We start from the raw sequence: 27,407 nt of genomic DNA on the forward strand, positions 1-27,407 counted from the left end.
TGTAGTGCTCAGAGTCAAGCACCTTCATCCCGGGGATTTCTCTGCAGCAGTGGGTGGGGTCAGGCTCACTGCAGGGACACAGCCAGACAGGGGTCCCACCCCAGGTGAGGGCTACTCATCATCCTTCTGTCTCTCCTAAGCAGGGCAAGGCTGGAGGCAGCCACAGCCAGGAGCTGGGGACACAACACAGCCCCATGGCCTCTTCCTGAGCAGGAGACCTACATTACCCCTTGTCCCTTCAGCTGCTCAAAGAGGCTGGTATACAAGAAGTTGCTCTGCTACCAGCTTGATTTTGTCAGCTCCTCCCTAATTTACAGTCTTAGGCAGATGACTGTTTTTCCCTGCCCAGCCCTGAGGTACCAAAGTCCTACACAGCAGCTCACAGCAACACCAAGATGCAGCAAACCTAAGAAGAGCAAGTATGGAAAGCCAGTCCCATTGCATTTACTAGCTGATGCCTTACAGCTCACAAAGTGCATTTGCTCAGACAGAAAAGGAGCCAGGAGATACACTTCCTGAAATGTGACATGTCCATGCACACCCTACTAGCCACTAGCACTGTCTGGGTCACAAGCCAGGAGAAAGGACCATGAAAATAACATGGGAGTACTTCGAAGGGGTAACTACCCATTCTTCAGAGAGCATTAGCCTTCAGCACTTCCTGGTGGTCACTAATGGCAGCAAAGACAGGCAGAAAGGGCAACTTTACAGAATGATGTGCTAATGTCCCAGTGGAAGACAGTGGATTAATACACCAAATTATACCCTAATTATAATGGGAGACTCCAAGTGATTGCAGATAGTAATGCAATACTGTCTCCTTGACGGTCCAGATCACTGCCTTCTCTTTGCAAGACTATATGTCATGATATACCAGCCAGCATCATCCTCAGAACATTTGTCAACAACAGGCACCATTAGAAGAGTGTCCCTGTCCCCAGTGAAACAAGTTACAGCAAGAAAAAGTTACTCTTACTCCCAGTATTTGCTAGGACTGCTTGGCAGATTAGAGATCCATCCCACCCCTAGGAGACAGAGACCTAGAACAGGAAAAAGCTACAGTGGAAAACCAGCCAAGGATCTACTACTGTAAACATTCAGAGTTTTATTTCCCCCTTGTGATAAATTTCAGAGGGAAACTTAAGAGCAGACTCTAGGAAAAGGCAGTGACCATCCATCCTGTTTGTTTAGTCTTAATACCTAAATGAAAGTATCCACTAAATTTTAAGAGATGAACAGTTTTATTCGCAAAATTAATAATTTCTTGCAGTTCTAACAGCTTTTATTTGTCATCAGAAACAAAATAAAACAATAAAACCTCAATGTACTAGAAGAGAGAAAATATTTACCTTGCACTGAAGTAAACTTTTCCCAGGGTGCAGGCACAACTGTAAACAGGAGGAAATGTTAAGAGACATGGTAGAAGTTGTTTGCAACTACACACCTCAAAACTAAAGGGATATGAAACTGGATGTCCTCCCTTCAGGAGTAAAGAAAAACTGTCACAAAGAAACACAAATTATTTATTAAATAGAGTATGATACCACAGGGAAACAAAACAAAACTTGAAATAATGTAGATCGGACATTTCTAGAGATTCAAGAGAAACCAAGTAACAATACAGGGAAGAGAGCTCTCTATTATCTTTAATTCAATTCCACTTATCACAATCGTCATTACAACTAAAAGTGCAAAGACTTTAGCACATTTCAAGTCTTATTCAATTTCCACCTAAGTATCTGAATAGAGTCCAGTAATGTTGTATCAGATTTTTATGGGCCCTACCAATCTGGTAGGAGCTAAACACTCCTTTAACAACTAAATTAATGCAGTTTCCTTGCCTTTGTGAGGAAAAGCCCTGGCTGCTTGCGCTTTCTGTGACTCAGACACACTTGGCCCGGCCATGAGAAGGGCTGCATTCCCTATGCTCCCACCAAAGTCAAGGGCATCTCACAGGCTCAGCATGCTGAAAAACAGGCTGCCTGTCAGAGGTGCCAATGCCAAGCTGCCAGCTAATAAATGCACAAACCCTGGGAGGACAGAAAGTGTGAAGGAAAAGCCCATGGCTCAGAATGGGCAGGCCTGTATAATTTTCTGCGCATGCCAGGCACATGGAAGTCTTATGTACCTGTGGGCACACTTCACACTTCTGCGACCTGCAAGTCTAATTTGGGTTGATGCAGGATGGCGCACATGGAATGAGCCTCTGCTGGAAAATGTGGGCCATCACATCACGATTTATTAGTATTTCACTATCTTCGGATTCTGTTCAGCCTGCAACAGCTCCTAAATAAATTCATCATTTTACAGATCTTTTTTCCTGTATTGCTTCCCATGTTTTAAAATATTTTTCTTCCATTGTCTAGAAAATATTTTTACAGAATGCTAACACTTTGGGCATCTGAAAAGTGATTTATTTCAGGTTTATGAAGCTTTTCACCAGCTACAATTAAGTAAATCCCTGGACACCATACAGGTAAATGCCAGTAACAGCCATCTCTAATTCCAATAATCTCAAAGGACTTCTGGAGTAATCAAGTGAATTCTTATTAGATAAATCACACATATGTCTATAGAGCAATGGCCAGAATTCTGAGCTTTCCACTGATGAAAGTCTCAGCCTTTCAGCCTACATGAAAAAAGGTACTAAGGGCAGATCTTGCAGACTGTACACACAGCCTATGCCACACACAGCACACCCCTGCAATCGGAAGCTGAATGCATGCAGCTGACCCGAGTCAGCCAGAGCACAGGCACCACTCTTCAAAGAGCTTACAAATTAGGAAGTCAATGCACACAGATTAAATTACCATTCCAAATTGCCCTAATAAATCTATGGATGCCAAAATGATAGAAATTAATGAACAGGTGTGTACCTGTCCCTGATACACACCTCGAGAGCCCAAATTCCTCCTCTTGCAGTTCAGCATTCACCACCAGCAATTATAAGGTCCCCAGCTAAGAAATGCAACTGGAGTGCTCTGGTTCTGCCCCCTGTACACAGAGCACTTAAGACATCAAATCTATAATCTGAATTAAATTGTACAAACATCTCCTGTACTCCAGGGAATAGCAATCACTGTCACTTGAAAACAATGACAGCAAAATTATCTTTTGTCCCAGTGTACTGCTGCACATGTTCACCTTCATAGTCTGACATTTAAATTGCCTATATGTCTAGGAGCAGGTACACCTGGTCACATTCCTTATGGAATACTCTCCTGCTATGTATGTTGATTACATCCCCACTTCATGTTTGCAGCCCTTGACTCCCAGTCCCCCAATCTTCAGTCTTTTAGTAGCTGATTTCTTTCAAAGAATTAACTCTACTATTGACATCCTCATAATTTCTTAAAGAAGCTAAGGCCTTTCAAACAGCCTTGAGTACCCAAATCAAATCCAAAACACAGAAGGACTTTTTCCATCCTGCCTCCCTGTGGGGGAGTGTAGGAGGAAATGTCAAGAATCAGATCTTCTCTTCTGCTTTGTAATGAACTTACCATGGGGACTCTGGCTCAACAGGGAGAGGAGAGGAGAGGAGAGGAGAGGAGAGGAGAGGAGAGGAGAGGAGAGGAGAGGAGAGGAGAGGAGAGGAGAGGAGAGGAGAGGAGAGGAGAGGAGAGGAGAGGAGAGGAGAGGAGAGGAGAGGAGAGGAGAGGAGAGGAGAGGAGAGGAGAGGAGAGGAGAGGAGAGGAGAGGAGAGGAGAGGAGAGGAGAGGAGAGGAGAGGAGAGGAGAGGAGAGGAGAGGAGAGGAGAGGAGAGGAGAGGAGAGGAGAGGAGAGGAGAGGAGAGGAGAGGAGAGGAGAGGAGAGGAGAGGAGAGGAGAGGAACACCAGGACTTTGATCTACTGGGACTCATCAGCCTTTCCTTCAGCTCTTTCACCCAGCTGATGACATAGAACACACTCTCCCTATAAAATTACTTATAATCTAAACTGCAATGCCAACACATCTAAACTCTATCATAGCTCTTTCAAGCAGCCAGTACTACTTAGTTTGACAATCCAATTGCACAAAATGGATCAAGGCAAAGGATGGAATTTGCACAACCATGTTAACACTGGCTGTCTACACCATTCAAAGCAGGGGATTTATAAGCGAAACAGTTAGGCTGCTCCCATTTTTCTGACAAGCTCAGAACTTTCTTCCAGTACCTAAATGGACTACAAGAGAGCTGGAGAGAGATGCTTTACAGGTACAGGAGTCACAGGAGAAGAAAGAATGGTTTCAAACTGACAGAAAGCAGGTTTAGATTAGATGTTAGGAAGACACTTTCTACAGTGAGGGTGGTGAAGCCCTGGCACAGGCTGTCCAGAGAAGCTGTGGCTGCCTCATCCCCAGGACTGTTCAAGGTCAGGCTGGATAGTGCCCTGAGCAACCTGTTCTAGAAGGTGTCCCATAGCAGGGGGGCTGGAACTGGATGGTCTTTAAGGTCCCTTCTAACCCAAACCATTCTTTGATTCCTCCTCCCACACTGACAGCACAAATCACCTTCAATTTTTGTAAGACAAAAGACCAAAGAAACATCGACTCTTCTACCAAAGCTGTGCTTGCAGTTCTGAAAGGTGCTCCCAAGTTTGCTTTTCCAGCTGGCACATCAGCATGAGACACAGACACCTGCAGCAACAAGTGCCCTGTTAAGCAGCTGACCCACGCTGACTTCCATGGAGAAGCTGGAGGAGAGGTGCACTCCCGTCTAGCTGCAGCATCACCATTTGCCCCAGCAAAGAGCACCGCAGCTGTTCTGGTGCCCCAGTAATTACATACCTCTACTCTCTATGTGCCAACCCTCAGTAAAAAATTTGCTTTGATGGTTTGCGGGTAACAGCTGTCAAAAATTCAATTTATGTGTATGTATGTGTACACATCAAAAATCAGTGTCTATCATTCAGCTTTCTCACTGATCTCCTTTTTACCAAACTCTGTTGATGTAGAATAATGTGACAATAAAAGGACTTGGCAAGATGATCAGTGCAGGCAGTATGCAACACCTTTACTTCTAGGCGTGCAATTGCCTACAATTTCTGATACTGTACCTTCTCAAAGGCTTTGGCAAAATATGTGTTTGCATTGCAGAACATTAAGAGACAGTGAGGCAATAAATTCTCCTACCCATCCTGCATTCCAACACACAAAAAACTTGGCAAGTTGAGTGATAAAGGAGCAATACAATTATGTGTCACTAAGCTGCAACTAATAGTGGTAGAGAATGCATAAGTGCCTGCTGATTAGAAATGCTGTCAAGGAAACTCTAAGATGTGGCATTAAGGCACACATTGAAAATAGAACATTTTTCATGCTTCTAGAAATAATTTTATTTCAAGCCACCACCTCTTGTTGTTTTATTTGGAATGAGCACTTTCCACCATAAAAAGTTCTTTCTTCCATCAAGAATTTTATAAAGGAGTCAACAAATAGCATCTACCAACAAAACAGAGAGCCTTCATGTCCTCTTTGTCAAAACAAAGCTCTTCCCACTCTCCCTTCAAAAAGACATACCAGCCTGATCAGAATACGTTTTCCAAACCTCACCACACAGCTCATTTCCTCCTTGTGCAAGACCTCCACCTGAATCCATATCTTCACCTCCCTGGGACAAAATTCCAGTTGCATGTGCCTCATCATCCACGTGGGATGCAAATACTTCTACTCATCTTCCAAGCAGAAGTTACTTAGACTTACTGAGGACATACACCTGGCAGATTACCTTCAGGGCCTAGCCAAGATTAACACCTTCCCTACCGAAAATCCACCTAAATTCATGAAGCATTCCATATTTTTAACAGCTTTCATAGAAAAGTGGATGTCCCAATCCAGGAAGTGTTCAAGGCCAAGGTGGTTAGGACTCTGAGCAAGCTGCTCTCCTGAAAGGTGTCCTTGCCCATGAAATCAGATGATCTTTAAGGTCCCTTCCAACCCAAGCTATTCTCCGATTCTGTGACACTGCATAACTGAGACAGTTCTTGGTGCTTCCAGTGACCATTCAGGTCCTGGACTCCAAGGTCACCACAGCAGTGGTTAAATAGTGGTTCTGGTATCTGCAATGAAAAAACTAGGAGCTGCTGAAGGATTTGGGACTGCATTCCTTCAAGTCTGAAACAGGATTCATATCAGTTAATACAAATCTCTGATGACTTGTGAGCTAAAGAGAAAAGCTGCTCTGCCCCTTTGGCTAAGACTAGTTCCACTGATTTCTACGGCATAGAAGTCTGAGGGAAAAAAATGCATAAACACTGCTCTAATCTATTTTTTGATCCCACAAAACATTTCCATATGGCCAGTATCTGACAAGCCACCAAGACAGAATCTGTGCCAGTTTTCTGGGCTTTCACCATTCCCAGTTCAGCAAAATCTCACAACAGTGGAAAGCTGGGCCCTTTATCAGAACGTGAGTGTTCAGCGTTTCTGATGGAACTCAACCATGATTATCTGGGTAATCATTATACTCTTTCAGCAATTATCTTCAGCACTAATATAACTTTGGCTGCTGCAAATAGTAAGAGTGCCTTGATCTAATTTACATTCAGGGGCATTATACTATAAAGTGCAACATATGATCCCAGTCTGACAACCTGATACCGAAGACTGTGTAAATGGAGATGAATCACTTCCCAAGTCTTTGCAGAAGGTTTGTTTGCCCTAAAAAAAAAACCCAAAAACCAAAAAACAAAAAAAAACCAAGTTTCCATTCTTCCAAAGGTTGCATAGAGAGCAGAACCACATGTTCTTTCCTCTGTCTATAAGGAAGCACCTCCAGGGTTGAAGCCCTTTTGTGAGTAACTGGCCTATTCCTGCACAGATCTGAAAAATGCCTGTCCCAACTCTTGAGAAAGGAAATCTTGTGAGAGGGAAAAGACTTGGAAGATAGCTACAGAAAGGAAGAATGTGTGCTAGAAAACAGCAGAAATACTGAGACCATGCTCTGATTGCAAAAGCCGTCTATAAACCTCAATTCTGCAAATTAAATGAAAAGTTGAGGTCAGACCACATAATTGCAGGCAAAATTTGGCCAGTGATCACTATTTTTTCGTAAGGACTGTCCTCTAGGCTAGAAGGTGCGTCATGACACCCCAAGGTAGTCAACTCAGACTAAGAAAATGGTACTGTTAGATTTTTTTTGCTGATAGTCATATCTGTCAGGTCGTCTCTGTGAGAGCTCTGATACAGGCTTGGAAATCCATTCAGATCCCAGAAGTTTAACTGCAAAACAATTCAACATAGCTCAAGACACGTATCCTCTATATCTAAGACTTAGCTGGGACGCTGCTTAGAGTTTATTTTCCCCTGTTCTCTCAATTCTAACCTGGTTATATGCCTAGAAATTAAAGCTAAAGGGCAGAAAGATAATGTTTTTCCCAACATGACAGAAAAAAACCACAGAAAAACTGGTTTCCTCTGAAGGATCAGGCCAGAGTTGCAATTGCATTTTTACCTGTTTTACTAGACCCATAAAATCCCACTTGTGCTGAATGGGTGCAGGGGAAGACATCTCAAGTACTGCTCAAACTGAACAAGATCATGGGCGAGCCCTTGAGTTGAAGGGCTCAAGGGTATGGTTCATAACTATTTTTGATTCACTTACAAAGGGATTAAGTGATGTGGTTGCCTGGACAGCAGAGGCTGTACTTGGTGACCCAGTGGGTCTCTCCCAGTCCTGTGTAACCTGAGGTGATGCCATCTAAGCTGCAGCGAGATGCCAGTGATGTAATTTCAGACTGTCTAGCTTGAGCATCAGTGAAGGCAGGGAGGCTTGCACGCGTGTGAGACAGGCTGAAGTAGAAGACAGACAGGGTTTGATTCAAAATGAAACAAGTAACTGAGCAAAGTAGAGCAGGTGTACTAGTTGACTCCATCTTTGACCTGCTCTGAGGGCAAATAGCCCATACTTATTTCATTGAAACAACTCTGAGTCTGTTGCAGATAAAGACAACTAAATTGAGTCATCAGTTGTAGTGTCTCAACAAACTACTTAAAAAGATGTCAGGTCCCCTCTGTGGGTGGATGCTAAAGTGGCAGAACTATCAGAGAAATGTATCTAAAACCACATAAAGACTTTACTGTTAGCATCATGCCAGGTTTATGGCAGTGACAGAGCACATGTCTTCCAGGCTGGAAGTGACAGACACTCATAGCTGTCAGAAAGACAGGACTATGATGGACCTCTTGAGGATCATGCTGGCATGGGCACAGTGCTGCATTCACATGTTTTTGCAGCTCTCAGAGCAGACATGTGCATCAACTTGCTTAGAGTGCAGGCAGGAAGCTCAGATCAGGCTGTGCTCATCTATGGAGACTTAGCTATGGCTGAGCAGTCCCTGCTCCAGTCAAAAGGGACACTAGTAATAACTGGTATATCCTCAAGACAATATTTCTATGCTTTGTACTTGTCCTTGATTTATTAAATCCCCATATCCAAGAGTCTACTTATGGAGATTAAATGGCTGACAGTATTTAAATCCATGTTTCATCTGTACTGACTGATGATACAGGTAGCCTCTGTGTAGTTTGGTCCAATGTCAGTGTTTTAATGGAGAAGAGGAGATTTCTAAATTAGATTAACTGATTATGCCTTTTTATAATTTTCTGTTACTAGAAAAATTCTAGCAAATGAGTGTGTACTAATTTATTTGCGTTGTTGCATCTGTTGTATTCGGTGCAGGGTCTCAATGTAGTACAGATGAGAATGTCTGGACTCAAATTCCAAGGGAATGACCATGTTTGAGAAAAACCATGGCCAAAGCAGCACTTCCCTTTGATTTACTTTTCAGCAGCCATTTATTACAGTAGTTTTGACTTTTTTTTCCTGTCAGGCTAAATTTCAGAGCAGCATTGAGTTTTGTTTCTTCATGGAACTAGTGATTTGCTGAGTTACAGGTGACAGCAGCTTTCCCCCATCCTTAAGAGGTCATTCTGCCTATGTGTGTGCCTAAAAGCTGCAGAATCATATCTTGGAAGCAAGCCCCTCTAAACATGCTTAGCTGAGTGTAATATATTTCCTTTTGCACTTAGTTTTAAAGCCAAATATTATACAAACAACTCTCAGTGCTTTGATGTGAGTTCCTAATTTTCTCATTGATGCTATTAATACTGTATGCCCAGTTAGTCCATGGTGTCACTGTTCTGTAACAGCAGCCATCTGTGAGAAAGGAGCTGCTTCCTGGCACAGAGTAAAATTTAGGCCAGCTGTGGATGCTGGAATCACATTCTAGAGACACTTCCTCTGGACTCTCCCTTCCCTGTCCTTTGCCTCAGCAGAATTTCTGGTACCCAGAATCCCACAGCCTGGGGAGCTGCATTTCTGGGTTAATGTCTGACCCTCACACTCTGAAGAGAGAAGGCAGGGCCTCAATTACTGCCACACTGTGCTTGTGCTGGTGGCATTCCAGAAGCCTGGTTCCCCTCAACTCAGGGAGGACTCCCCAGGCTAGCCATGAATAACATATTGTGGTGTAAACTGACTCAGGAAAAAGTAAATAGACACATCCAAGGCAAATTAGAAACTGTAACAAGCAGGGAGGCAACTTAGTTTAAGACCAGGGAATGAGACTGGCAGCATGATAGCTGGATCCTGCTGCTGGCTCCTGTTCTTCCCTGTTCCACCCATAGTGCCATTACTCCATCCCTCAGGTTTCTCTGGGCTGAGACCAAAACAACAACATTGTCCCTCTTTCCTTCACAGATTGCTTTGAGCACTACGACCAAAAGAGAGACACAAGAACTAAATATTTTAATCCACTTAATCTCCCCAGCAGGTTTTTAAAGCCCATTTTAAAGCCCTCTTTTGCAATTCAGTCTGTGGATAATTTGCTACCTGCATCTCCATGAAGTTTAACCTGTCATAGCCTGGCAAAGGTGTAATTTCATCCCCAGGCTCTTCTGACTTGAGACTGTGGAGTTTCTCTTTGTGGATAAAGTATCAAAGCAATAGCTCTGAGACAACAGCCCTTTGCATTTCAAAACCCATGTATTATTCTCCCTAATCATAGTTTAACTGGCCAGAATCAAAACTTTTTCACTCCCCTCACGTCTCCTCCCCACCGTGCACACAAATACAGATAAAAGCAGAAGACAGAGACACAGAGAGAGTGTGGTTTATCCTGTGGTTTATCCCACACACAGAATTACTGCATCAAGATGTAATGACCTTGTTCTGGAAAGAAAAAGATTAGTTATATATCAGCCTGAGTTGTAAAAACACCAGTTCCTTTTTAAAATGGGGTAAAATAATGTCCATTTAAAGTTATGCTGCAGAAAATATAAAACTCTAATCCAGTGAACTAGAGAGAGAAAGATCACAGCCCAAGCTGCCTGGATACAATCCTCCTCCAGACACATGTAACACATTGAATCAAACAAGTAGGAGTATTCCTCTGCTAAATATGCACAGAAAGGAGTATGCTGCTTTCTATGTGTTTCTATCCTCAAACATCCAAGAGCCCTTTTTGTACCCTACAAAGGTACATGGTAAAAAGAGCTATTTCTGGGTTTCACTTCAGGTGCAAAATGCTACAGAGCCAACTGTTTCAAATGCTCCTTGTGAAGACTTTACATCTGTACCTGTTTTCTTCCACCTCAAAATATCTGGAGAGAGGAAGGCCATATGCTGCCTGCATATGAAGCAATACCATGAAAGAACAGTTCAAGACCAGGCTTATTCTCTCTTTTTAGAGAATATTTAGTGAAGCTGTGGCCATGACTAAAACTCCAAGGCTGAGATAATCACATTTGTGACTACAGGTTCCTCAAAGGGATTTATTAATTTTCTAATGCATTTGTAAATGCTATAAAATTAACAGGTACAGTATTTACCATTGGAAATAGTAAAAGAACACTGATGCTACTGCCCAGTACAGCACACTAATTTCACTGCACTGTTGATATTCTGCTAAAGTGAAGTGCATGTTATTAAAGCCAGTACTTACCAATAGATACTACAGTTGTGAATGTAATATAGTCCTTCCATGCAAAAACAGGCTTCCAACAAGAAATACAAGGCATTTGGCAAGTCTCAGCCCGCTGAGGGCAACTGCTCCATGTCCTGTTTCCAGGACAAGAAAGCCCTCCAGTTACTCCATATTCTTCCAGTGGTGAATGCTGAGCTTGTCTGGTAAGTTTTCCAAGCCCAGTGGAAATCCTATAGCAGACCCAGAAAGCTATGAGTTTGAATAGGCACAAGATGCTTTAGAAAACAAGTGGTTTTCATTTTTTTACAGGAATATGAGATGCTTTGTCAGCACAGGAACAGCCACTCATCTAAGAGCATGAATATTCTGTTGAAGTTGTTATAAAATCAGACACTTCCAAGGAAACCCTGCACTGAGGAACAGCGCCATGTGCCAACTTACAGTGCTCTCTACACGTGTATGAGAGAGGAAATGTATTTTCTATAGCAGATGAATAGCAGTGACAGCCTTCAGACTGGAGTATGGAATATCATTTGCAGCAAATTCCAACCTCTCAAGGAACAGCCTACAGTATCTCCCTACTAGCTCAACGACTCCATACAAAGGCCAACTCAACATCATACATCTACTGCACTGTTTCTTCTCAATTAACTATGGAAAAGTGTATTAGGCATACATCAAAATTGCATTGCAGCTAGAGTTACCAATTACTTAGGGCAAAAGGGAGGCTGATTCATCTGACTGCATTTGGGCCTTGGCTGGAGTTTTCCCAAAGCGCAGCAAGAAAAGAAAACCTCAGTGAACTTCCCCCTCATTCCCACTCTCTCCTCCCCCACAAATCAGTCAAGAGGTCTGTGCTAGTAAAAGCAGCATTTCCTGGAGGATCTTTTCTTCAAATCACTCCTTTTCTAAATTCAGACAGAACACACAACTCAAAATCCATTTGCATATGATATATATGCATACAAGGACACCTCTCTCAAACACAAGAAAAAGGCAATGCAAAGAGTCTAAGCCATCTTTAAATCCCCATTACCCAGGGATCCCTACACCTTCCACTCCAAATCTCATGTTCCGTGGCCACCTGTATAGAGCGCAATGGCTACGTGACAACATTTGGCTTAGCACCAAACTACAACAGCTGAGCAGGGGCTGGCTGGGGGCCTTATCTTTCTACTCACAACAGTCACAGAACAGAACACTTCTGCTAAGCACAAGCATATCCTGAATCCAGGCCTTTTCACAAGTTTTCTTTGTCAGATGCATTTAATACCTAAAATATCACAAGTAGCAATTCTCCATTTAACACGTCCTCCTTGTGTGTTTCAAATGAGCCTCATGACCTCAGTGGTGTCAGTGCTCTTTTCTCCCTGGCACTGCTGGATGAAAATTGTTCTTATTAGTTTCCATGGACCCATTTAGGCATCTACTAGCCTAGGTTTTCAAGGTCCCCTGCCATACCAACACCACTATTCCCCACACTGAGTTCAGGACACAAAACTTCAATCATGTTTACGTTCTAACTGCTATCTTTCATTGCTGTGACAGCACCCTACTGCTGACCTTGGGCATCTGAGTTCATCCTTTTGTTTCCAATGTGTTTGACATGAGTCAACCTGACACCCAGCCCCCCTGGAGCAGTCAGACCCTGCCTTAACATATCTCTGCTTTTATTCCAGGCCTGACTTTTAGGCATTTATTGCAAATCTTTTAAACAGTTTTCACAGAAAATATGCTTCAAGATCCTCGGAGCGCAGAAAAATGCTAGACACGTGTACCTACTGTTCATTGCCTTCTGGCACCAACATTCAAAATTCCAGTGAGCACAGAAGGGAGCCTGAGCTGCCCCTTACATGGCAAGGCAGATCAGGAGTCAGACATGGCCCACTCCATGGATCACAACACAATGCTTCACCAGCACTGCAGGGAAGACTAGTGCAAGGTGTCTTCTGCCTAAAGACGCCACCAACAAAAGCCATCAGTCTGACAAGAACTTGTGCTTTAGAGGCTGTTGGATTACACAAGAGCACAACCTTTTCCTCTCCTTGCCCTAAATCCAGTACTATTATGGGTTGATTTTGGGATTATGTTTACCAGACTGCTTGTGGGTACATACACAGCTATGTGTAATTCCTGCTCCAGTACACAAGCAATTACACCCAGGATAGATGCAACCCTCAAACAGAGAGTTACATGTGTTCAGGTATACCCATGAGGGCAGCCTCTGACATTCTGCTGAGATCAGCAATGCAAACAATGTGAAATGCAGATCAAAAAGTACTCAAGAAAACAGACATCTTATGTAATGTATGGGCCTAGGAACTTCATCCATGTGCTGCTGTGTTTACTAAGCAAGAGGAAAGAGAGCTTACCAAACCAAGGACTTAGAACTGGGAAATTCTTTGTAACCAGATTCTAATTGCTTCTCCTTACTACATGAAGAAGATGCATCCACCTTGAGAGTCCAGAGTGCTCCACAGACCATGGGAGAAGACAGGGCACGCACTGAAGAGCAGGTTGTTCAAAAGCTCTGTTCACATTACAAGTTATGGTACAGAAGTGCCCCCTAATTAGAGATGCGTTGTGGACAATTTACTTCAGAAATACACAAAGGTAGCAGAAGTTCCAGCATTTCAGTATCACAATAGATTTCAAGAACGGTCCAGGACACAATCTCTGTGTGAACTGCCAACAGACTGCAGAAAAGAGTAAGACTCCACTCTCAGCTTATTCCTTCTGAAACGATAAACATTATTCATTACTGCCGCTAAAGAGAGGGATTCTGCATTCCCCTGGTGCTAGAAGTAGAGAGAGAACAAGAGCATGGAGAGAAGGTGTGGTACAGTATGAGGGGCAGAAATGAAAGGAGAAGACTGTCCCCACAGACTGCCACTCTAGATACTTCCAAATATTATGCCACCTCTTTCTGGTCCATGCATCCTACAAAATGCAAGGCACCTTCCTCAAAAATAAACAAATTAGGCAGCAAATTCTGTCTGTTTTACTCTCTTTTCTTGCTAGAAATCTCACTTCTTCCCAGCTTGAATTATCTGGAACGAAGAGAGGAGAGTCATAGCACAGCACAGCTGATGTAGACCACATCTGTAGGAAATGCCAACCTGAGCCGGTTAGGTTTGCTAAAGAGGTCAAACATGGATGTAAGCAGCTCTTTCCAGGAGCAGGCATCCCATCGTTTGAGTCGTTAAAATATTCATGCACCAACAGGAGCTGTGGTATCAATGTCTGTCCCTGATAAAAAACAAACCTGAGCTCAAAGCATGACAATCTGTGTTGTGCAGAGTGGAATCACAATTAAAAGCATTTCCCAAGCCTTCATTTCTGCAAGCGCACATATCACAGCTTTTCTGGTGACACATCAAGAGCATCCCAAATCCAAGTCCACAATCTTCTGCCTGTGAGGGGAGGAGACATTAAAAACAGCTTTAGCAAACGCCCAGAGTTTTGTGTGCCTTCAGTTTTTCCCTCTCAGGTTTACCATGTACCAGTAGCCCTGTGGTTCATCTGGGGAGTGACTGGATGCACCTGATAAATATGACCTGGCATCTGGGCACTGTAGGTTGAATCAAGACTCTCTGCAGGGAAGTGCCTAGAAAATTTATAATCTGGAGGATTTTCTCCTTCACAATAGGGAATAGAGAAGTAGCAGACAGAAAATGAAAAACATTAGGGCTTTCACTCCCCTCAAGAGACACAGAGAAGTACTTTCCAGTGCCCTTTCTAAATAAAGGAAACTAATTTTCTGATGCCAGCAAATGGACAGAGGGTTGGGGGGAGGGAGGGGGGGGATGATATACACAGCTGCTGTCCCTTCAACTGTCTGGAGAAATGAGTACACTCAGGTGACATGGTAACAAAATGTTTTATTACTGCCCTCGTCAAATGCATCCAACTGTGCATACACCCTGCAGAACAACATTGAGCCTGCTAAGGTGCCAGAGCATTTTCAACACTTGAGGATTAGAAAGGAAATGAGAATGGTTTGGCTCTGGAGTCTGTGCCATACTGCAATGTCGAAATGGCAGTTTGTTTCAGGCTAATGGGGATCTACGGTTGGACAAAAATGACGCTGCAGTACCCTGAGTTGTGGCAAAGCAAAGCATATGCATGAGCAGCAAGCTGGACCGCACCACAGAGCTCAGTGGTCCACATGCCAGGTGTCACTTTCAGAAGTCAAAGAGTCACATCCAAATAATTTGTTTACAAATGAGAAAGCACGCTTTTGCCACCAGGACACAAGACATGAAATTACCAAAAGATTCTTTTGGGCATGTTTTTGATCCAAATTTCCTTAATTTGCTTCTGATAACAATGAGACAGCACACATGACCAGAGCAGAGCAAAGGATATGCATCCAATCTTAACCTTGCCATTCCCAACTTTTTAAGCCTTACAGTGCTGTATCAGAGCACCACACCAAGCCCCAAACCCAACACATGGAGGCACTGAATACTATTCCAACTCTGGAAGTGGCAGCAAAGTCTCCAGGGCAGAGATGTGCTCTGCATCACTCAAGACTCAGTCACATCTGTCGGTACACTACTAGATTAACAACTGACAATAAAACTAATGTTGAGAAATGAGCACACTGAATATATAACAACACTATTTTATCCTTGAATACTCAATACACACAGCCAGAAGGACAGAGCAAAACAATGCAACATTTGTAGCAGAGGATTCCTAACTCAGCAGGACATACCCAAGTTTTAGAGAGACATGATTTCCAAGTCTGCCTCTGGAAGGAATGACACGAGACAGGACATCAGAGTACCTGGCAGTGCACCTAGCCCAGTGCTCCAAGAGCCAGACTTGCAGGCAGGGCTGGTGCCATATGGTGACACAAAGATCCTCCCAATCCAGAAGCCAACAACCTGACGCACTTGTAAGCCTGTCTGCCCCGGACCCAGGGCTTCCTGGGATCAAGAGCTTCAGAAGAGAGGGATATGAGACTGCATCAACAACATCACAGGCTTCTGGATGCCTATCAGCAGGACTGCCAGGGCAGATGCCATGGTGCTTGCCCAGAGCAAGGTGCACCCTGCCACATTCCACAGCACCTGAGGCAGTGACTGACACCTTGCAGCCTGTCTCAGAAAACCTAGGAAGCCAACTCACAAGCAGTGCACTGTTAGAGCTAAGTTGGAGCAGTGCAATTGAACATGCAAAATGAGAAGTCCTTTGGTTATCTCCAATAAAGCACAGTCACACACTTGCTGTTCACTACATACAAGGCACAGCTGCTTATGTTCACCTGGAAACAATCTCCAGAACTCCAAGCATTGAGACTATCCACTAGCAAATCACAGATACTTTTGTCATATTTTTCTATTATAAAATTACTGCTAGGAGCAGGAGACAACCAGTGACAGCAGGTCTGAGATAAGACATTCACATCAGTGTCTCTACCTATGCTGACCCTGGCCCAGTGAAACCTTCTAATTACCACTCGGCCTAAATGCCATTCTTCAAGTAACAGGAAAATCAAAGCCAACATAAAGGAAGATACACAAGCTCAACTATTTGTGTCTGAAAGGTAAGGGGCAAAATAGAGCTACAGGGAGAAAATGCTAGCTATGCAGAAAATAACACTGGTGAAAGAAAAAGTTTATTTCTGCAAGTAAAAGTTAGTTCATGTTTCTCTCTCCCCTTTCTACCGCTGCCCTCCCCATTAAGTTCCTGGAGAAAAGATTCAAGCACCTTTGGCATGAGCTAAGGATGGTAATGAAAGAGGAAGATAACAGTGGGCTTCTGCCTGCTCACTGTGTAGCACAGCAAGAACAGAAGTCAGTACTCAAACCAGAGAGGCACAAAGTGATACTGCTGTTAATGTCCCCAAGTCACAAGGAGTCCAACTAGAGCAGCAGAAGTCAAAACTGCCAACATCCCCCTGTGACTGGTTCTGTGCAGACATGGCTAAAATGAAGGAGGAGTTGTAGGCAGATCTAAAAGACCTACAGATTCCCAGTTGGTTTTGATCCCAGAACACTGGCAGCTCCAGGGATGCTTGGATCCACAGTCACAATTAAAGTATTAAATGAAAAAGAGAAGAAAGCTTCAGGCAAAGGGAACAGGAACTGAAAATGAGACTATCCTCACAAACCAGCTCTCCTCTAGGAACAGATGCTGCCAGGCCAGGAGATGGCTAACACAAGAGTTGAGTTTGCTATGGCCAACAGTATGTTGTGGAGCTGAATGTGTCTCACCTATCCCTGTAATTGTATGTACAAATCCTGCAAAGAAATACAGGGCCCAAAATTGTGCCCAATTTTGTTTTTCCAGACTTTGTGAGTCAGCTCAAGACACACAGTACACTCTGGACTCCAACTTCCACAATTTTTCTGAGTTTTGGTCAGATCCTTACAGAGAAATTGCCTTGTCAATAGTCTATCTGGAAAGGTAAAGTTCTCTTCCCTGTAGTCAGCGGTAAAATGCTCACCAACTTCTGGGAAACCCTCTTACACAGTCTGGCTGGGCCTGTTAGTTTAGAGGGCACAAAGCCCATGACATCAGACCCTACGAAAAGCCAGCATGCTTGTGTTAGAGCCCTGACGTGAATGAGGCCCAAGCCCACAGGCTGTGACAACCAAAGCAGCTCATCCTGGGTATGGCCTCCTGCAGCACTGCTGCCACAGCTGCCTCTCGAATTGCTGCTGCTGCAAGTAGTGGCCCACGAGGCCTGAAACTTAATCCTGTAACAGGAGCTCAGGTCTCACAGGAGCTACTGAGACTTACTTTTAGTTATCCAGAGTCACTCAGTGAAGAAATGCCATCCATGCACATCTTGGTTCAGAGTACAACCTCTTTTGCAGCCCAGAGTGAGCTGCTTGCTGACTGAAGAAGGCAGCCGCAGCCGCAGCCGCAGCCCCAGCCCCCTGCACCGTGCCGGCCACCAGCTCCTCTGCCCAGTTCTACACTCAAGGAAAGCAGCTCCAATCCATGCAGCTCCATACAGCCACAAGCATCACTTTCCCCCACCAGCCTATGCTCACTGCAGAAAACCTGGCTCAGGGCAATCCTTCTCCATGCACATAACCTGCCACGGCAACCTTTACTCCCTGGCCTTGAACAATCCATCAGTCCATGTCCCAGACCTACAACCCATTATCCCTGATCCCTAATTTACTCCACATTCTGCTCACATTGTTGGGTAACCTGTGACTGGAAGCTCGAGGCTCCTCTGCAGCCACGTGCTACACTTCCACTTCCCCCGGCACAGTGTCATTGGCTCCGGAGCTGTGCTGGGGCCCCCTCCTCCCCGCCTGAAAGCCACAGAGAAGATGGATTCACAGGAGAGGAGCCAGAGAAGTCGGTTTCATCACCCCTCCGGCCGCAGCGATCTCTTCCCTTTCCCCCTCGGGCAGGCAGGCAGGCAGCAACCCGGTTCGGCCCTCACGACAGCCCGTCCACTCCCCCTCCTCCTCTGAGGCGTCCATGTCAGCCCGAGAGTCGCTCAGCAAAGCCCATGCTGATTCTCCGGCCTCCCATGCTGATGCCCTGTGAAGGCATCCCTGACGTGCCCAGAAAGACTGGGCAAAGCAGCGTATCCTCTCGGGCAGCCCTGGCGCTGGATCGGATTCGGGAAGGTGGGGCTCAGGGCCACGGAGCCTTTAAGGGGGTTTGCCAAACTCTCCACACAGACACCCCGGCTGCTCACTCCTGGCATACGCTGTGCCCACCCCCCGCAAACGGAAGGGCGCAGGGAGAGGCAAAATCCAGCCCCTCAACACCCCTCGGGGCTGCAAGGCCTCAAACCGCTCTTCCCAGTCCAGGCCCATCATCTCTTTTAGATGTTGCTTGCTTTGAAGCTATGGCTTCTCCTGACTGAATTTCCTCAGCCTTCCATGTTAAATACATCGCTGTATTTAAAACAAGGGTCGTTTTTTGGCATCGGTGAAAAGTGGATCTGAAAACTGCTTCAATCATCAGCAAAAAGGGCCACTCGTGCCGAGAGCAACCGCCTGCCGGAGGAAGGAAACCTGGAGCGGGCAGACATCACACTGGAGCATTTCCTCGGCTGGCTGGTGTACAATCTGGGACAAAATGACAACCCAGCACAGGGACCAGCTCCAGTGTGGCATCAGGCACCACCAGGCACGCATAGGGAGAGATCACCCTTCCCTGAACGGATTTCGGGAAAAACTTGGCAGGTGCCAAGGTCAATCGGATGCGCGTTGGCAATAACGGGTAAAAAGAAAAAGAAAAAGAAAAGAAAAAAAAAAAAAAGCGCGGAGGTATTCATAGCCCAGAATTTCTCACTCCTCTGCAGAAGCGCAGCCCAGAGGCGGCATTGTTGAGAGATGGGGAATACACGCACCGCGGCCGCGTTAATGGCCGGTGCCGGCGCTGACACAACTTCAGTTGCAGCTCTGCGGCTCTGGGCATTCTTCCCGCAAGACACGGAGCTCCCGCCACCGCCGATTGCCCGGCAACACACGTGTCACTGACGGCAGCAGCACCCCGGAGACGCAGAGACAACCCCGGCATCGGAACACCCCGGCCCTGCCCGCGGCGTCATTCTCCCATCGTCGGGAGGAGACGGGGAGCCGCAGACGCGGCCACGGACACCGCGCTTGGCCGGCGGTCGTAGGCCCTGGCTGGGGTTACCTGGAACTACGGTCGCTCATTGCAGCGCGGCCGAGGTTACCTGGAGCCGCGGTCGCTCATTGCCGCCCGGCCGGGGTTACCTGGAGCCGCCGTCGCTCATCGCCGCCCCACCCGTCCCCCGCCGCCGAGCGCCCCCCGGGCGCGGCCCGTCCCCCCGCGCCGCCAATCGCCGCGCGCGCGCCCGCCCACCCCGCGCGTCGCGGAGCCGCCGCAGCAGCGCTGGCCTAGCCAATGGGCGCGGCGGGAGGCTGGTGACGACACACGGGCTGGGGCTGAGGCTGGGGGCAAATCTTGTGTTTCAAGGCAGCGCGCAGGGAAAGTGCGGCGCGGGGGGGTGCCCGCCGTCCAAGCCCTTCCCCGGGAACCCTCTCGGACGTGTACGGGCACCCAGGAGGCGGCACCAGCGCCGGCCGGGGCTGAGAGGCATCCTGAAAGGCATCATCACGCTCCCTGGTCTTCGTCCGCTGGGAATGGGAAATGCACCGTGAAATTCGGGGCTCTTTCGGATGACGTCTGCGTGTGACTGCCTGTGGGCTTCTTCTGTCCACATCCAAAAGGTGGGAGAAGCCCAGCAGGAGTGAGGCTGGAGTAACCAGCTCCGGCCACACCTGCGACAAAGAGGGCACTTCCTTGCAAACATCCCCCAGTGTACCAGTAGAAAAATCTTATTCACGGTCTTTGTTTTTCCTTCTCCTTCATTCTTTTAGAATTATGCTTCCCTAGGCAAAGTGTAGTCCTTCTTCTGCTCCTTCTGAATCCACAAGTTCAGCTCCTCCATGAAAGATATCAAAAGTAGAAACAGACCCAGCTTTGACGAGGATGATCTCCCATTTACAATATTTCCAGGAACAAAAAAAAAAGTGCAGATAAACATGACCAATTTTACAGTCTCTGCAGGGCTATGGGCATGGATCAGTGCTGGGACTGGGAGCACCAGCCATGCTCTGAGTTTGGGGCTGTGCTTGGTCCCAAGGCTAGTGGGAAGCTCTACCAGCTCCAAGTGCCACCAATGGAAAGGGCTGTGCTGTTAAATACCAAAGTGAGCACACCTTTGATAATTTTTTTGTTTGCTTTATTGGGGATTTTTTCCTGATGGAGATGCACAGAGTATGCAGAGTACCACATTATGGAGCAGCCAAAGGAAAGCAATGAAGACTTACCTTCTGTTGGCTGCTATTGTCAAAGTTAAGGCAAGTCACATGTATCCAAGAGAAGATAACAAACCATCCCAGTCCCACCATATGAGGTGATTTTCTCTGACCATGAGTGATCAGGCTGCTGCTTTACAGCTCATTCAAAGGACGGGTTCTCCAGAAGCAAGAACTCACTGAGTCACCCAGTCCACACTGATGTTACAAGCAGCCCTGAGTGAATCACTACCATCCCTTCCTGCTGTAAGCCAAAGTCTCACCAAGGTTTTCTTCCTCAGTATGAGTCAAATCTGTCACTTAGCTGGCTAGTTCTGCAGTGATTATGGTCAAGCCATAGAGTAAATTCTCAGTGTTCTTTCCACTCCCACAGAGAATTACTCCTGTGGATAGATGACTTTCTGGACCCTCTGAGGTCAGGAGGAGTTGTGCAAATCTGCTGTACCTCAATAATGGAGGAAGAAGCATTCCATTTTCTGCCGCGTGTAGTGTCCATCCTAGTGACAGCACTTTTGTGTATCCAAGAGGCCTGGGATAAGCAATGGGGTAACCCCTGCAGGGTACACACTCTTTCTTGTTGAGCCAAAGCAGGTTAGTTAGCAGAGAGTGCAGGTTTTGGCCTCCGGTTTTTCTCCTGTCCAAGTCCATGCAAAGCTTTTGGAGGAATGTCCCTTGACTGCAGCAAGGAAGGGAATGCAGCTGAAGGAGCTGTCAGGGTCCCTGCAGGCTCACCCAGCTCTGCAAACCACTGGCTGCTGCAAACTGCTATTTTAAAAAGCCCAGAGCTGGAAACGACTAAGCAGATGGGGGACCAGCAGGACCCAGCCACCTTCAGAGTGAAAATCATTCCCGATGGCTTCGGAAAGACTGGTGGGTCATTTACCAGTCCCACACCTTGGAGTACCACAAGCTGTGGGAAGTGCAAGTCCCACTCATAGGCTTCCAAAACAGGTAAGCAGCTCAAGGAAAACCTGCAGATATATAATTGCCTGCAGGCAATTGCAGATGTTAGGACTGTGAGTGAATCACTTCCATTCCTTTTAAAAAGTCCAACTAAAATCTAGTTTTAACATAAACTTTTAGCAGAACTGCTCTTATCAAAGAGCTGGGCAACAGTAGATGAAGGAAGAGTTTCGGTTTCCTTGCCCCTGTGAAAGAACAGAAACTTGACTCTGACTGCAAGCAGTGAAAAAGCAGATCAGGTCCCTTATGCTCAACCCTGTCCAAAGCTACAACTCTCCTGGGAGCTAAAGAAATTTTGCAAGCATTGACTGTGCATAGTGGAGTTTTGCCTGAAAATTACAGAGGGTTTTTAAATGTTTCAGGTTGGCCTGAAAAGCCCTTGAACCTGTGCATTTCAGCCTTCCAGGGTTCTCCAGCTATCTTTAAGCTGCTAAATGGAAGCAAACTGCCCTATACCTGATAGAAAGCTGATTTTGCATGCCTGTCCTATGCCTTCCTGGCAAAGGAGACAAAGAAAGGATCAAAAGCAAAGACCACAAAGGGGAAATTGCTCAAACCAAAGAGCTCCCTTGCTCCTCATTCCAGCTGCAATGAGGCTGACCCTGTTGGAGCTGGAGGGCTCTGCTGCACATTAAAAGCAGCTGCATGTGCTGACAACGGGCACATTGCTGGGAGAGGGAAAAAATGAGTGACTGCATGGTCAGGGCACCTACACAGTCCCAGGGTGCCAGGCTCGGCAGTGCAAGCTGGATTTGCTCCACGGGTCCACCTGGGATGGGCTGGGCCAGACCTGCCTAGACATGGACATGATAATGGCTTTGTCCTCACAGGGCATGAAAAAGCAGGCCAGTCCCTGCTAGATGTCAATTCCGTGTGACTGATACATGCATGTCCCAGTGAGCAGGAAATGCTTTGAGAGTCCACATGCTCACCCACAAGGTCCCAGCCTCCATGACCCACAGGGCCTTCCCAAACCATGTTTTGTCAGGACCCATCTTGTCTCTGAGCAAGAATCTCATCCTGCAAAAATAACTTCAGAAGCTGCCCTAATTTGAGCCCCAATGCCCAATACTTTAGGTGTCTGAGAAGCAGGAGGAAGGACCTGGCTGGACTATGTGCATCACCAATCCAAACAGCTCCTTTCTTGTGTACTAAAATAGGCAGGACTGGCCATATCACAGCCATCTGTGCTGGAGTGTCTCTGAGATGGGCTGTGCACAAGCTTCCCAGCCCCCCCTTGGGTGTTCCTAGCCAGGAGTGGCCCAGGGAAAACTCCTTCCTGAAGATGCAAGCCCACAGAAATCCAGGGCCAAGTAGTCAACATCTAGCAAAGCAAGAGAAATAATTTTTAGCTCTGAGCAGTAGCCTTCTTGTAGCCTCCAAAACATGCCTAAGGACTACAAAAGCCCAGTGCCAGGCAACCTTACCTCTTAAATTTATTCAGATAGAACCTCCCAAACTGACTGCAAAGCTGCAGACTTGCACTGTCTGACCAGCAGCCTTCCCTGTGCCAGAGAGGTCCGTAAGGCTGAATGTCTTAGCAAAGGACACCAAGCACCAGATTTTCAGAAATCAAAGTTGGACACTTAGATGGAATGGCCAGTGAATTTAAAATGTCTTTCTTAAGCAAAAGGAGGAATCCTTCCAAAGAGCTGACTGATCCTGCTTTCACAGGGAATGCGCACAAGCAGGGCACTCTGCAGATACACAGGAAGCCTTGTTCAGTGCTATGTAGGATGTAACCTTAATGGGATACATGGTTCCAGAGGTGGCTCACACATACCCTAGTAAAGTCAGAGAGTAAACCACTCTACTTCAGCAGTGCAGGAAGGTGGACACTGTGGACACTGCTGAAGGCCTAGGCACATTTTAGCTAGGCCTTTTTCTCAGGTTTTGAGTCTTTTTCTCAGGCCGTGAAACTTTCTTAGCTCTGGCCAGGATTTTTCCCAGGCTAGAGCCTTTTTCTCTACTGTAAACACAAGAGAAAAAATCATAACAGAGATAAACACCTGCTGGATCCATGGGAAAGCCAGGGAAAAGAGGTGTCTCTTTCTCTAACCAATGAACTGTCTGTATTCTGTTTTTCACAAACTGTCATATTTAAAACAATGGCTTCCTTCAATAAATTGCTCTTTCTTGCACCAAGTAAGAGTGCCTTGTTGCTGTGTTCTCTCGCTGCTCCGTAACCCTTAGTACGGCAACAGACGCAGCCTTCATCTACACCAGAATTGGTTCTGCCACATTTATCACACAACACAATCTGAGCAAAACAGCATGACTGCTGATATGGTGTCAGTAGATTTTCATAGGAAGAAAGTATCCTGTTAAGGATCCCAATAAGCTCCCACACTCAGTGATGGCTGCCAGAGAGCTCATCTTACAGATAAAATTGACTCTGATCATCAATCTATCTCCATCAACAAAACCCCAATAAGAAGCAACCTATTCTGTTCCCCAAGAGCTGGGTATTACAGTGCCCTGCAGTTTTCTCCCATGCCATGCTACTGAGGCACCAGCACTTGGCCCCATGGTTCCACTCCTCCCTGAGGCTGTATTACATGAGGGACTGTGGGAGCCATTCTGCCAGCCCTGCTGAGACCAGGCAGCTCCAAGGGGTTCTGGAATGGCACAACAGCAGCACTTGATTAACTGTGCCAGGAGATGATGTGGAGAGTACTTGGGGGGAGGGGCCACGGAGGGATGCTGAAAGCTAAAAATTAAATTTGGAGGCCTGCTTGGCGCATGATGTCATGGCTTCCCAGTGCCCTGGCAATTGGCTGTGGGTGAGCATCTGTTGGGAGCTGGGAATGGTTATTTGCCTGGGGTTCAGACCCTTCCCAGTGGTTCTGAATCAAGCTGGTTGTCCTGACAACCTAGATAGTGGCAGCTTCTGATAACCACATAATGAGGTTGTCACAAAGAGAAGTCCCTCCATCAGAGAGGTTTAGGGATCACTAATCTTTCCAAGAGACTGTGAGAGAAGAGGTAAGGGGACCATCTGGTGATGCTGGAGCATATCAACAGTCTCCCTTGGAAAGGAGCTTTGTTAGACAGGAACCACCTACCGACACATAGCAATGGGAACAGGCAGGCAGCCTGCCAGCAGCGATGGATCCCAACTGCTCAGCTGTGGAATGCTGAGATCCAGGCAAAGTCAGAGCAAGGAGGACACACAGGTGCTGCCTAGGAATGATTCAAGTTGCTGAGCAGTGAAAGTGCCCAGGGCTTGCCTGGGAACACAGTGACAGACTGGGACAAGTGACACAGTAAGGCGGCACATAGAGGCCTTCCCATGGTGCTGCGGCTCTCACATGCTGCCTCTTGGAGGTTAAGACACTGAAAGACTCTGTATCTTAGTTTACCCCATTTGCAGGTAGCTTCTGTGAATGGTTAGAATACTTCCCACTCCTGTCCTGCAAATCTTGATCAGGGCAGGGCACAGACTTAGAGCAATGCAGCTCATTCAAGGATAATTTATGCATGACTGCTGAGGATCCCTCTCAGCTCAGGTGCATGATGTCCCTTGAAAACTGAACCTGTGGGACCATGCAAGGCACCAAACACCATGTCTTCTGGGATGTTCTCAACTCAGGAAACTCTTTCACCTTGTCCTTGCAAAACATGGATTTCATTCACCCTTTACTCAAGAGACCTGCAAGTTATGTCGTTTAGCTGCAATAACAGTGGATTGAGGTGCTGCAGTCTGAAACCTTCATGGATGACAATAACACCATAGCTTGGAGAAGCTCAGTTGCCAAACTACTGATCCCCAGGACCAAGTTTCTGGAGAAGAATGCCCACCTTCATGTTTAATAACACACTTAAAAAAAAAACTTTCCTGTAAAATGGTGAAGTCTGAATCTTTCCCAGGAGGAGACATAAATTACCTCCACAGATAAGTTCTTATGAATCTTCCAACAATAATTGACAGAATGTGTCTTTTATGTAATTTTAATGTTTTAAAAAATATCTACTAAGTGTAAACATTTGCTAAAGTCAGTATAAAACTTTATTAATACACTTAACACTATATTTAGTAATAAAGCTTTTATATTAAAAGCTGCCGTACTTTTAGTACATATTTTTACCTCAAACCATGATTTCCCTATTCAAAATTAGTGCTTCAACTGTGGATTTAACTGAGATCTAATAGGACTATTAACACATGTCAACTGAATACCAGTCAATTACTAAGGACTGCATTTAATAAATACATTTATTAATATACTACTGCTATACCATTAAAATGGTGTTGAATCTTCACAAACTGTTGTAAACAATCGAGTGAGATATAATCCACCTCCAGGAGCTAGTAAAACTGAATATAGTGCTCTCCTACTCTGGGGAGGTGTGTGATATAAAATTCAAATCTAAGACAAAGATACAACTGATTACACATAACAGAAATACTCTCAGATTAATAGTAGGCATCAGGTTCACAAATCCTGCCTCTCTCACAAAGGACAGGAATGTCTGCAAAGAGATCCCCAACCTGGAAGAGGGTATTGCAAGAGGGAAACAATATGAGATGATACCACTCATACCTGTATTCTGTAATCCTACCTGAGCTGTCTTTAGTGATTCTTCCCACAGCATTCCTCCTTCAGTTTTGGCAGAGGGGAAACTGAGGCAAAGAGCAGCTCAGGCTGAGCAGCAGCTTAGTGGCAGCTGTAGCTTTGACTGCCATGGATCCCCAGTGTCACTCACAGCCCCCTTTTTGTTTACTGAATTGCAATTTAAATCATATTCCAACAGAGTAGCAGGACTAACAGCTTGAATGTACCAAGCCCTACGTTAACACAGCTTGTAAACAAAACACATCACAGCCTCCTGCAGAAACACCAGTGAGATCCAGAATTCTTCAGGAGAATCCCTGTCAAGTCCAATTCTGCCTGGTTTGCACTTAAACATCAACCATTCTCCTTCATGCAGAACATCCTGTTTGACTGAACACAAGCAAAGATGACCCCACCTGCCTGCTTAATTTTATCTGCTCAAGATGTTGCTCAGTCTGCTCTCAGGATTGAGAAAGCCAAGATCCACCCTATCTATTCAAACAGCACAGAATGGTTTCCAGTCCTTCCTGGCACCAGAGAATAAGATTCTTCACCCAAATGTGTCTGGGCAAGCCATCATGGCCCAGCACAAAGACTAAATTTACTGACACATGACCATGCCCAACCCCCTTCACTAGAGAATCTCAACAGAGATGAGAGCCTTTCCTCTGTAAGGAACATCTGCACATGTCTATGGTGCAGTACACTTTAAAGGCACAATCTGATAGTAAAACCACCACAGCAAGATGGGCAAGTGCAGCAAATTTATCTTCTCTAAAAATAGCTGTCATTCAACAGTGATTCTTCATTGGACCAGCCACACATCACCATGCCTCTTTCAGCTTACAAAATGTCTAGAGGTGGGTGAGACATATAAAAACCATTCTCCAGGCTGTTTATCTTTGTTTTAATATAAAAAGCTTTTGTCAGCCTACTAGATTTTTACACAAGTAATTCTCCATTTTCTCCACAGCTTCTTGTGAGCAGGAATGATACCTATTTTTGTGCCTGCTGAAAGACATCAAAATAGAGAGGCCCAAGAGGTGAAATGTCACCATTTTATAGGCTGCCACACTGTGGCAGTTCAGGCTTAATCATACTGTGGCAGTGTCTGTATTTGGAGTTTTAATTTACATTCACCTTGATGTAATCATTAAGACTAATCAATGAAGCACCGAAGTGGAGCAAGTGTGAAGCTGCCCTGTCTGTA

At 45.7% G+C, this 27,407-nt stretch overlaps 1 protein-coding gene across 6 annotated transcripts in view; it reads right to left on the minus strand.

Annotated features, from left to right (window-relative positions):
* The window catches only part of PAK3 (p21 (RAC1) activated kinase 3), a 132,330-nt gene that overhangs the window by 49,776 nt on the left and 55,147 nt on the right, over positions 1-27,407 (minus strand). The window contains exons 1-2 of one of the 6 annotated variants that reach the window (XM_056491255.1): positions 19,241-19,362; positions 14,171-14,318 (exon numbers count right to left, since the gene is read on the minus strand). The exons of 2 other annotated variants lie outside the window; for them this stretch is intronic. The gene's annotated coding sequence lies outside the window, so the exon portion shown is untranslated. Of the gene's footprint in view, positions 1-14,170; positions 14,319-19,240; positions 19,363-19,530; positions 19,672-27,407 lie in introns of those variants that run through there. 3 more of the 6 variants (XM_056491254.1, XM_056491253.1, XM_056491258.1) reach the window with 3 other exon arrangements.

This window comes from Oenanthe melanoleuca, chromosome 4A, assembly GCF_029582105.1.
Source record: "Oenanthe melanoleuca isolate GR-GAL-2019-014 chromosome 4A, OMel1.0, whole genome shotgun sequence".
NCBI lineage: Eukaryota > Metazoa > Chordata > Aves > Passeriformes > Muscicapidae > Oenanthe > Oenanthe melanoleuca.